Source organism: Ctenopharyngodon idella, chromosome 18 (genome assembly GCF_019924925.1).
Source record: "Ctenopharyngodon idella isolate HZGC_01 chromosome 18, HZGC01, whole genome shotgun sequence".
Lineage (NCBI taxonomy): Eukaryota > Metazoa > Chordata > Actinopteri > Cypriniformes > Xenocyprididae > Ctenopharyngodon > Ctenopharyngodon idella.
Window position 1 is genome coordinate 20,908,663 of NC_067237.1, and position 11,593 is coordinate 20,920,255.

Here is an 11,593-nt window from a genome sequence, read left to right on the forward strand (position 1 = left end):
CGGAGGATGCCTGCTGTAGCGCATACCTGTGCCATTAATCACGCCAAAGCCTCCGGGCCCTGTGTGCATGTGAGCCGCCTCGGCCCGTGGCGCACCTCCTCCACCTTTTCTCCACAGGCTCATTCTACGTGTTGCCTGGAAACTGCATCGAAGTCTTCGGTCTGGTCTCGCCCTCTTTGGGTGTTTGGGAGCCCTGTACTGCTCCCTCAGGACAGGGAGGCTCACTTCGGTTAGTATATTCTCTTCGCACACCAGGTTTGAAAGAACAACAGACTTGAGGTAAGGACGCTTTCCATCTGGGTTTTCCCCGACTCATGGACAACCAGCGGCGTTCTGAAGATCTGCCAGTATTCGTCACCCTGCGCAAATTAATGGGAGAGTAAATTAGGCCTGAAAAGTTAATCAGCCATGATTCGATCCAATCACTGCAGCCTCTTAAATTCATTTTTCAAGCTGGTCGAAGACAGAGACACGTCTTCCTCCAACCTCACCATGAAAGCAGTGTGTTTTCAAATCTTATCAGAACTGGATATGTCATATTGTAAATTTAATAAGCCTGACTAGTTGTTCGGTATCTGGCACGCTTGTATTTCTAGAGTGTTTCGAGATGCCCTCTTGTATTTTCTGAGATTGCAAAGCTGGAAGGGTGTCCTTGAGGCTGACATTGTTCATGGAACCACAAAAGAGGCCAACGTCATATGACTATAATACGAGCATGCTTTTAATATAATGAATGGCATGTGTTTTAAAACACCCAACACTTCTCACTATGTCTTGCATATAACTTTAAATCATTCATGTGTAAAATCTAAAATCTAAGCACTCAAACACCCGAGACTTAATGTTATGTCATTCTGAGGTAAAGTTAAGTCTTTTTTAAATCGTAAGTTGAGTTGTATATGTTATGCTGACAGTTGTTTATTTTGATTTCTGTTATGCAGGATTCAGTTTCTGCTATTATTTGGCATAAAACAAGAAATAAAAAAATAATAAAACAGACATACAGGAATGTTATTCTAAAGGAATACATAGAGAAAACATGCATTTTTATTTGATTTGACAAACCATGTTTAATGCCAAATTTCCTCAAAAGATTTTAGCTTTTAAGGAAATTAGGGCAAATTTCTTGGCAACCCACTGTTATTTGTATTTTTCGCAACAATGAAAGGTTTCTGAACCATACAATGCAGAATATAGGAGGAATGCTGTGAAGAGAAGATGACTGTCACATGCTTTTGAAAGTAAAAATGTTTGCACATGATTTGAAAATGCTGTTGGTTGCGGTACTGCTATGCATGTATCATGGCGTAAATGAAAATGAGAATGAGAATGAGCTACAATCATTCTACGATCAGTGACTCCGGGCCACTGAAAGGTACTCCTGGTAAATCTTTATATTATATTATATTATATATCTACCATAAAAACTCAGAAGGCAGGTGAACATTTACGCATTAACATGGTATTTAAACAGATGGTAGTGAGGTACAATGATTCATGCTTAGTTGTACATATAATTGTACAGTTCTTTGGCGTCCTTAGTTCAAATCCGTGGCATTAAAGTCTTCCTGGTAGAACTTATGCTGGTGTTATATATATATATATATATATATATACACTACAGGGCTGTTGAATGCTCGAATCTGATTGGTTGATCAACGTTCTAAGGTGTGCAATTATTTTCAGGGAAACGCACGGCTGGGTCTTGACCGCATTGCAGTTCCATATCACTTCGCCAATTGATTTCAGTTATTTCAATAGGTCCTTGCAGCCTACAACCGCAAAAGAAATAAAACCCACAACGACACCGGCCAAGCAAATTAATATAGTAAACAATAGGATGAAAATGACACATTATTGTCATGGTTTTTGCCACAAAATATTTTGTCCTGAAAGTGCACGCTCTCTTGCGCGTTTTCTCTCTCTTTCAAACGTACACACATACTGTATAGTATGGACATACACTCGCACAGAAACCTTTTGACGAATTAATCAGTAAAATAGTTTAGTAACTTAAAAGCTAAATGACATTTCTCTCCAGCGAGGTAATAACTGTGCAGTACTTGAGGTAGATAAACTTATAGTTTCACTATTAGTAGAGACACTGCTGCCGTGAGCTACTGCGTTAATAAATGTATCAACTGTATTAGTCTACTATCAAGGCTCAAGCCTCTGTTCTGAAATGACGTTTTGGAATTAGCAACGGAGGCTTGGGATGAGATGCATAAGAAATTAGTCCCACACACAGAGTGTTTTAAGGACAAAAACCTGACAAATGTCTTGAAATACAACATTGGAACAGTGTCTTGAGGTGTGGTAACCGTAGTATAAGCAGAATAATTGACTCCGGGCCGCTGAATTCTTAGAAAATAATGCACACCCGGGGTGGTATGTTAAATATTGAACATTTTCTCCTGTAAAGTTGGATGGATCATTGGGTCTTTTTCCATTTAACATCTTACCAAAAACAGCTGTTTGATTGTAAACTGCTGTGTCAGTTCACATTTCATGCCCCTCTTGCATTTCAAAAGATCCATGTAATATATTCAGATGAAACGTGTCAGCTTGTGGCTTAACTGAGCACAATGGTTAAAATGTTTGTAAATGGCATTTCTGGATTCTGCATATCTCAAAGCCTGACAGAATGCTTGTTATATTCCACCCGACTTCACACACATTCCTACAAAATCAACATATTATGCTTTCTTTAAAATTAAAAAGAACATTATTTGATTGCAATTCTGATGTGAAAAGTACCATACTAATACAACACAAAATACTAACAACAGCAATTCAAATATCAGCAGAACCTTGAAACTTCTAAGGTTACCAAGGTCTAAATGAATTGTACCTCCTTGCTCTTGTTCTTTTGTCCTCCAGTGAGGACAGAAACTTCATGGGCACTCTGATAGCAGACCCGTGAGCAGGAAATAAATGAATATAGATAGGTAAAGATGAATATGAGCAGGAAGGAAGTCTTTGACAATAGTAGGAAACTAATTTTCTACCTAGGTGAAAGCTTGAAAGCCTGCTAAAATGTGTTTCTTTTGCACAGCAGACGCCATGGCAGTAGCTCAAAGTCGTCAAAACATTTCTGACAAATGTTTTAGCACGATGCCATGTAAATAATTCATTTAAGGCATCTAATGCAAGAAAAATTATCATAACATCAAGACTGGAAGAATAACCATCTGTCCAAACAAGATCCGAGAACACAAAGACACTCTTTCACTGAGGAGGGTCAGATATATGTTGTGCATAATCGCATACACTGTTGAACATTTACTTCATTTAATGTACCATTGCGGTTTGTTTGTTGAAACATCCCGAGCAAACAGATTTAATGTGTGCATGGGCAAATATTTGCAGCACTATATCAAACTCGGAAGCTAAATTAGGACTATCACAGAGGGCAAGTGGGGTCTTGAGTTTGCCACCAGGGTTGTTTGGCTGACCGCGTTTCTGCATTAAGACAGCCCTATTAGTGAGACTTGAACACACAATTACAGCCTTATGAGCTGTTTTTTTTTTAATTACATCTCTTAACATCTCTGTAACTTTCGCATGTGGTTTAAAGCTGCATGTGAGTCTTTGTAAATTGTACGCCCCATCCTGTGCGCCCCCTGCTGATTTTGAAACTGTGCAAATGTGCTGTGGTAGATGAAATCAGGCTTAAATTTCTGATCAGAAGTAAAATGTTGAGTGTAAAGCTCAATAAGCTTATGACACAAGTGTTGAGAACAGATGCGCTCCCTCTGTCTCAGTCTCTTGCTCTCTGTAATGAGGAGAGCAGAGCTCTACACAGATAAGGCAAACAGGATTGCACAGAGACAGCACTGAGAAACAAGGGCCAGAGTCTCCACGGCAATAACTACAATAACCTACGGTATCAAAGAATGTCATGGCTTGATGCGATTCACTTCTGCAATATAAAAGGCCTGATACGCAGCTAAATATCTATAGTTATTTTTAACAAAAAAGAAATTTCTAATCTCTCCATGGAAAATATTGTCTTACTTTTCCTTTCAGACCCCCCAGGTAACAACATTAATAAAGTCTGTTGTTGCTAAACAATCAAATGAACTGTGAATGTTAATCATGAGGAATATGAATAAGGCAAAGGAGAGCACTGTCAACAAAACACCATCATACGTACATGTGAACCACTTCAAACTACTGCAGACTTCAGGTTATTCCTGTAAGCTGGGAATTCCCTTCACAGCTCCTGCTCTTGACCTCAAATCTATTGTATATTAATGTAAGCGTGTGACGTTTCGAGCAGGTCTGACGGGCTGGCCTGCCATTGTTTTGTAAGAACAAACTCAATGAGGTCACACTGTTGTGTATCACTGACATCTGTGATTACAAAAGCAGGGAAATATTTCAGTCTTTGTATGTGTGAGTGCATGATACAAAATGCTTTGTCAGGCAGAAGTGTCACGTTGCACATAGGATTTTTAGTAAATTCTGAATATTAAAAAAAAGTATCTGGTAATTATGCCACATGATTATAGTAGTTAAAAAATGTTTGTCTAAAGTACAGTGGAAGATATTACGCATGTCTAAATTTGTGAATTTAAATTGAGTCGAACCTTCTGCAGACATTAGCTTTAAACTCATTACCAACTTTGTCACTTTTTCCTGTGGAACATAAAAAGAGTTATTACCAAAATAATAAAGCTGTTTTTTACATACAACATACATACATGGTAATCAATGGCTGTCAAGTTTAAATGCAGTGTTACTTGGTCTATTTTAAACAAATGATCTACTAGGTCAAGATTTTAACCTGGATCTTCTTGCATGCTAAACATCAACTAACAACAACTTTGCTATACATTTGTTATTTATTTAATATATATAGAATGGCAAGGAATGGTTCAGTTATGATTCCACTTAAGAATGAGTGTAGTGACGTCGCAACTCAGGATTGGTTACTAGTCTGTTGCCTGAGTACCAGTTTCTCTGTAGCTGGCTAAGTGCTATTTCAGTGTCGTAAACACAAATTAATAATAAAATTACAATAAATATCTGATCATCCCCCATAACGCTACTACTTACTCATATCGTCTGTAAACTCTTCCTTAACCAAGGAAATGACTGACACATTTTTACTATTAGGCCTATATTCCAAAGAGCTCTGTTATCAGCCCCACAATGCAAAATGAAACCATATCCATACTAGCTGGTCCGGATCGGCACGGAATGAAATGGTTAAGCAAAGAGAACCTTTTTTTTCCCCGACGGTGGAAAACGTCTAGGTTACAAATGTAACCCTGGTTCCCTGAGAAGGGGAACAAGAGACTGTGTCTGAATAAGACGTTATGGGGAAACGCCTCAGCATGATTGGTGTCTGAAGCACGTGTTAAAACAAGACAATAATTGGCTGGCGACAGCCTATGACATCACTACTGGTGCTACCGGAGTATAAAAGGGTATCTGTAGTACACATCATCCACTTCTTTGTCTGAAGGAGACGTATAGCAGGCATACCATAAGCATAGCAATGAGACACAGTGTCTCATTCCCCTTCTCAGGGAACCAGGGTTACATTTGTAATCTAGACATTCACTTTCAAATGGGAACACGCACTGTGTCTGAACAAGATGCTAAGGGGAACAAATACCTCTGCCATGCTGAGGGGATGCATGCTTAGCAGCTTAGACTCTACTTGGAAAAGGAGTCACCACATCCCAAGGTACTCACCAGCGGCTGTCTGTGACATTATTCCCTACAGCCATAGCCCAAGCTACCTTAGCATATGGCAGGAGTATTCAGGGCCAAGAAGAGTCTCGGCCCAAGAGCAGCTCAATATGATCAATACCTTAAAGGGAATACAGCCATGGATTAGGGTGGCTCACAGTGAGCCATCACAATGGTACCACATACAGAAAACAGAGAGCTCTGGAGAGCAGCAGCCTCAGCAGAAAGACTCTCTAGAATGAGAGGAGGCTAGACCATACTCTACTCTTAAAAGCAGCTTCGCCAGGGAAGCTCATAAGAGCCAAATGCCTTGGAATTGCCTCTCTAGACAGAGCTGAAGAGCGGAAGGATTCTACGCTACTGATGGGTCTTCAAGGAGGCTCAGAGAGAGCCATACAACTCAAGACCATTATCCAGGCAGGGTCCTGGGATCAGAGGCCTCAGCAGAATGACTCTCTGGACCGAGAGGAAGCCTACCACACACTGTCCTAAGGCCCACCGGAGGCCTCAGCATGACGACACTCTAGAACGAGGGGAGACCTAACTACACTTGAATTAAGTACAGCCCTATCAAGGAGGTTCTAAGAGAACCATTCAACTTGAAAATGGTATCAAGGTACACTCTACACTAAAGATAACCTTACCAAGGAGGCTTAGAAGAGCCATACAACTCAATGTTGTCATCAAGGCGGAGCTTTGGGGAGCGGAGGACTCAGCAAGATGATTCTCAAAACAAGGAGACCTGACAGCACTATATTCACCAAACTGCATACCAAAGAGACCCCCAAAGAGCCGTATGCCTTTGGTATCAGTGTCTAGATCAAGCTCTAAAAAGCGGAGGCCTCAGCATGACGACCCTCTAAAAGAGGGGAGTCCTAACTACACTTTAAGCTAAAGACAGCCCTATACAGGGGGCTCACAGAGAGCCATAGACCCCGATATTGCCATCAAGGCAGAGCTCTGGGAAGCGGAGGCCACAGCAGGACGACTCTCTAGAGCGAGAGGACGCCTAGCAAGACTCTACTCTAAAATAGTTTCACCAAGGGAGCTCAAAGAGAGCCGCACACATCTGGTGACACCATCTAGACTCAACTCTAAAGAGCAGAGGCCTCAGCATGAAGAGAGCCAACTTGACATGCCACAACACTCACATTCAAGCTCCTGAGACAAACCTATCAGAAAGCTGGAACCAATAAAAAATTAGACACAACCAAAAATATCATCAGTGCCTGATGTAAGTGTGTGTGCCAAAATGATGTCGGCCAAGTTCATCCAGAGAGGCCTCTCTGTGGCCACCATCGCCACCAACGTTCGACCGATCGCAGCAGCAGTCTGTTTGGTGGCCCGGAGAGCCAAGTTTGGAGTGCGGCGCAGTTCAGCCACTTTCTCAGGGGCAAAGTCCAGGTCCTTCAGCAGGTCGGCCTGGTAAGCCTGCAACACGACCACCATGTGCAGGGCAGCCCCGGCCTGACCCGCTGCCGCGAGTGCCCTTTTATACTCTAGTCGCACCAGTAGTGTTGTCATAGCTTGTCACTGGCCAGTGTTATTGTCGTGTTTTGACACGTGTTTTGACACGTGCTTCAGACACCGGTCACGCTGAGGCGTTCCCCATAGCATCTTGTTAAGATGCAGTGTGAGTTCCCATTTGAAAAGAAAGCGGCTTTAGAGCACCAAATCAGACAGGGTTGCCAATGGTGGTCTTTAAAACACCTCTTTTGTCAGATAACCTAAAAAAGTCATAGTAACTATGTAAATATATAAAAAACTAAATGAAAAAAAAAAATATAAATATATAATTAACAGGTTTTATTCAAGTCAGTTCTACTGAAACCAAACTAATTACACCCACAGAAGTATGTTTCTTTTAGGCAACAGTTGCACAATTTCACTTTTTACAGTGTGTGTTGGCGTGTATGGTTGGACAGAAAGCCATATGAACACAATTAAAAGACAGTTTCTAGGTCAGCTGTGCTATACCTTTTCCAACCCAAGGTGATATGAGGGTGAACTGGAAAGGGTGCCGTGGTATCCAGTATCTGGGCAGAGGAGTTCAACAATTGCTGCCAGCTGTCCTTCCGCAGAAGCGCTGCCAATATCTATCTGTGGATAAATGACTGGAGAAAAGCAGTACAGAGCTTTTTGCTGTACAGAGCACGAAGGAAAACTACAAGCCCACACAAGACCACCACTCACCTTTGGGAACACACCATTCACATCTGCAATTGTGTAACGTCTCAATTTGCAGATGTTGAATCCAGAGGAAGCAAGAAATATGTAGTTCAACCAGTCTGCACACTTCAAAGAAAAAAGCCAAAGTGGGGATGGCTGAACTTGAATTTTAAAGAGCAATATTCCCTCTTTTATCTCCCTCAAACACAGATGATTAAAGATTCAATACAGCAAGGAGACTAATGACTCCATAGGGTGTGAGGCAAACTTGGGAGGAAAGACGGGAGAAGAGGCCTCTGGAGAATTCTTCACCACAGAGGAATACGCTTTAAAATATACAAATTTATTCATCTGAAAGTCTGCCGAGGCTCTGTGGCTTCAGGTAGCACGTGGGAGAGAGAGGAAGCGCAAGAGAGGGAGAACTAACAAGCTCTTCTCACACCTCTTGAGTCAATCATGCTTATAATGATTTGTTTCCTGGTATGACACACAGTCTGAGGTAAATTGAATGATCGAAATGCACACAAATGACTCAGCACAGGTATACAACTAGAGCAAAGGCAAATGACAACTACTCACCGTAACAAATGGATGAGCTGAAGTGTGTAATTTTTTTCAATGATAAAGTATTTTCTCCTTCCTTGCAGGCAGAGACTTCTAAGCCATTCGTTGGCCAATTTCCCTGAAAAGTAACCTATAAAGACTTTGGCTCTGTCGCACTATCAGAGCATTGCTGTTGACATCGCACCAATGACGCAACCAATAGCGTGCTGCAGTAGTGATGTATTTTTGTAGGCCAGCCTGTAAGTTAACATGACCCTGGTTCCCTTGGCAAAAAAGCAGACTAGTGAGTGAAAGAGTTTTCCTGTTCACCATGATGACGTTTACTGTTCCCAACAACCTCTGCAGTGCCATTTAGCCACTTGTTAGCAATCGCCTTTTCCAAGACAAAAGATTTTTTTAAAAAAAGGACACACTTTATTTTACAGTGCCGTAGTTACACGTTACTACATGTACTTACTGTAGTAATAACAGTAAAGTATGCATAACTACAAGTAACTTACCCTAAACCAAACCCTAACCCTAACTGTAACTCTATAGTACATGTAGTTAATTAATAGTACTCAGTACTTATTTGAGTAATAACAATGTAACTACAGCACTGTAAAATAAAGTGTAACCAAAAAAAAAATTACAAAGGGCTATTACTGATATATTTTTAGTCAAGTCACCTTTATTTATATAGCGCTTTTTACAATGTAGATTGTGTCAAAGCAGCTTTACATTGATAACTGGTACATTATTTGGCTGCACAGCAGCTCTTAAAAGAATAGTGTCAATGCAGGCAGATCAAAGCACTGTTGAATATCAAATGTCAAGTCAAATGTCAAGTGTCCCCAACTAAGCAAGCCAAAGGCGACAGCGGCAAGGAACCCAAACTCCATCAGGTGACATCAGGTGGCAGACAAGTGGCAAATAGGTGTTTAAATGGAGAAAAAAACCTTGGGAGAAACCAGGCTTAGTTGGGGGACCAGTCCTCCTCTGGCCAACAGTGCTTTGTTACGATTCAGGTAGCTATCCGACAGGATCACAACATTCAAAGTATTTATTCCGGTTCCATCCAATTGAGGATCGTATTCATCACGGCGGTATGGACGGTTGTTGAGGAACTGTGTCGTGGCTGTCGTGTCGATGAGGCCCTCACAGTGGATGATCTAGTTGACTCAATCTCTGCTGATACTTCAGGGCTGTGTTGTGGTCGTGTCAAGGTGCAGGTCCTTGGTCTCACCTGTATACGGCCCAGATCCGGTTGACTAGGGTGAACCTCGGGATAACCAGAAAGACTAATATTAGCGTAGATGCCATAGTCATAGAATAAAGCGTGAAAATATCCTGATCTTGTCTTAACTACAGACCTTATTTCAGACATTTAATCAAGAACCCATTCAAAAACCCATTGACTTCAGAACGATGGGACTGGAAGTGCTAAAACGCCAACTTGTTTCCAGGATTTGGCCTACAAAAATATGTCATCCCCACAGCACTCTATTGGTATAGTTGTCAAGGAGGCCCAACCCACTCGCAGGGGAAAAAACAAACTCATTAATTAATAATATTCTGATAGTGACACAAAACTTGCCTCACCTTGAATATGCTGTATCAGACAAAAATACATTGACGACACATTATTTTTAATGACAAAGACTTTGTACCCTCAGTGCAAAAAAAAAAAAAAAGAAGAGAGGAATCAAGCTTTTATCTTTGGTCCATATCACTGTACAATCCTAAGGAAGGATGGATTTTTTTTTTTTTTTTTTTAATTTGCCGGCCCTGCAGTTTCTGCAGCACATTCCATAGATAAATGGTCCTTGTCCTCTCCCATGTGAGAGCCATTGGGTGACAGAGTGACAAATGGAGCTGGCTCCCCTGCCCAGTGAGCAGAGATTATTGTCACTCAGTGTAGGAGACGGGATTAATGACCTGGACCCAGTGGCAAAGGCTAATCATGGGAGATTAGGCGACGGAAATCCTGCAGGTATTCAAGAAAAAGAAGGGGGCTCCATCAGCAGGTCTACAAGGATGTGGTATTACCTGTGGTAATGGGAGGGTGCAAAAGTTCAACATGGCTTCCTTACTTAATTTATTATCCTTTTTTGCTGGTAACTAGATTAGTAAAATCTTTAGATAGCAGTAATTTTGCTTTATGCTGTTGATCACATGACCTGATTTCAACTGTGGTGTATAAAAGGGGACATTAATTTTATTTTTTATTTTTTTAATCGTACAAGCTTAATGCAATCCATTGTGTGCACAAAAAGGGAGGGAGGGTGATATTGCCCCAAGCCACTAGAGAGTTTCACCATAAAGAGGGATTTGTACATGGACCATCTCTCATCCCTTGCCAGCACCTTGGGAATAGCCCTTATGAATGACCCAATTACTTGCCATTTGTTTTCGTGAAAACTTTGCAGGGCACCAATACTCTGAGCATGATAAAGAACTGCGTTGAAACTGCTTTGTGGCTGTACATATTGAATGTGGTGGAACTTAGTTTACTTTGTCATTCAGACCCACCTTGACCGTATTTGTGATGATAACTGTACTTTGAGAAAAAAAAAAGAGGCTCCAATAATACATAGCTTATTTTAGCAAACAAACATGCAAACACTACTTATAGTTGGTTGTAATGCTTTTCTTTTTTCATTCAAACCCCAACCCTCCACAATCGACTGCAAACCTGAACTTTGATTAGCTTCTATCCAATAAACAACCAAAACATAGAATCAAGTCCCCACCCTACTTTTTTTTCCAATAATCTTTTTCGCTTGGATGTATGTAACAATATAAAAAAACAGATGTTGCTACTTCCGTTTCATTATGACTTTAAGTCTGAGATTTTATGGTTACTACAATGAGTGACCCACAGGACTGCAGCTGATTTTGAACAATGTTACATCTACATACTATTATCTTTCTACAAATTGATTAATTAAATAAAATATTTAAAAATTCTTAATTACATAAAAATAAACTTCATAATATATCTAATTATTTTTATTTCTTTTAATAAAAAATACTCTAACATTCAAAAGTTTGGGGTTGGTGAGTTTTTTTTTTTTTTTAATTTTCATGGAAACTATGATACAATAGTTTCAGGATTATATAATGAATAGAAAGCTCAAATAAGTTAAAAAAAAAAAAAAAAAATATATATATATAT